This window comes from Frankliniella occidentalis, unplaced genomic scaffold (genome assembly GCF_000697945.3).
Source record: "Frankliniella occidentalis isolate FOCC.00 unplaced genomic scaffold, Focc_3.1 Scaffold1, whole genome shotgun sequence".
Lineage (NCBI taxonomy): Eukaryota > Metazoa > Arthropoda > Insecta > Thysanoptera > Thripidae > Frankliniella > Frankliniella occidentalis.
The window spans coordinates 493,732-495,267 of NW_026267131.1; the positions used below are offsets into that span (position 1 = coordinate 493,732).

At 43.9% G+C, this 1,536-nt stretch overlaps 1 protein-coding gene across 1 annotated transcript in view; it reads left to right on the forward strand.

Annotated features, from left to right (window-relative positions):
• The window catches only part of LOC127751300 (uncharacterized), a 174,135-nt gene that overhangs the window by 110,492 nt on the left and 62,107 nt on the right, over positions 1–1,536 (forward strand). The gene's annotated exons all lie outside the window — the stretch shown is intronic.

Sequence of the window (1,536 nt, forward strand, 5' to 3'; positions counted from 1 at the left end):
CCCCACCCCTTTCCCCCCATTTCCCTTACCGGATTCCGCTGGCCACTACACTCAGCCTTTACAACGAAATTTTTGTTGTGAATGGAGGACAAACTACTAAAGTAAATACTAGTAAATGTGTAAAGGCATACTAGATGGAGATTGTTTACAGGCATAGCAAACTTAATTTGCTGCGTAGTTTTAAAAAGAGAAATTATGTCTTTGCTACTAATAATCCATGAGAAGCAAAATTACTTACTCACACATTGCAGGAAAGAAATTTTGAATTAATTTAATGTAATACCCTTGGACAGGAAAGCGCGAAAGAAGTGACATAAATCTGGTCAATCTGGTAGTATTCAGTGTCTTTGGCAATCTTAATTCATTTCTAAAGTCTTCAAACCCTTAACACCAAAAGCAATACTCATCTCTTTTTCTCACAAGGGAAGGTTTTCCGGTGATACAGTCAGATTTCAAAGGCGCTTTAAAGAGTAGTTGTTTGCACCTCTAGAATAGGATTGGCACTGGTTTTAGCTGCCCGCAGAGAGTTTGGGGGTCATTTCACAAGAATTTCATCAAAAATTTCCCAAATTCATCGTTTTTTTGCCATCTTTGAATGCACATATCTCCGAAACCGTTTCAGCTACCGCGCCCAGATTTTGCAGGTAATTATCCTTCAATTAGTACTTTCCATGAAAAATATTTGAACCAAATCAATGGGGTTCGCCAAAAGGAGCCTAGGGTCGCAACCCCCTCTCCGGACCCGTTTTTGCGACCCTAATCGATTTCGTTCAAATTTTCTACAAGTAAAGAACGTGCTAAATTATGATTTCCCTCAAAATCTGGGCGCTGTAGCTCAAACGGTTCTTGAGATACGTGCATGTAAAGTTGATAATCAGGCTACAAAGTTTGGAGAATTTTCAATTAAATTTGCGTAAAACGACCTTCAAACTCCCTACGGGCAGCTAAAACCAATGCAAAACTTAATCTAGGGATGAAAGCAACAAGACTTTGAAGCGCCATTGAAATCTGAGTGTATCACCGGAAAACCTTCCCTTGTCAGTATATCCTCACTAAGAACTTGCAAAATTCTCTGTACAAAGTAGGAAAAAAAATCTGAGTATTATTCCGCATGAATGATGCCGAAAGAAAGGGTTCGTTCGCATTTCAATCACACAAATACCCCTGCCCTTCCCCCCTTACCCGATCTCTGCTCGCGTGCCCCTCACGGAGCAGCCCGGCTTGCACCGTTCTACACACGGCTGGTGTGAATGGTCGGAGTCTCTATGCCAGCCGTCTGCCGGTCGGACTGCGTGCGGCCCCGCTGTCGACCTGCCGTGTCTGCCGTGGATAGAGTCTAATAATTGACGAATCAATTATGACAGTGGGGCTCGCCTGGGGCCTGGGAGAGGCGCCAGCTGGTTGGTGGGCCCGAGGCACGGAACGTACCCGCACCCGCCGACCGGACAAGCACCCCTTAATAAAACCAGTGCGCCTTTTAACTTCTGAAAACATGAATGTATTACCCTGCTTTCTTTAGCCTTGATATATACTCTC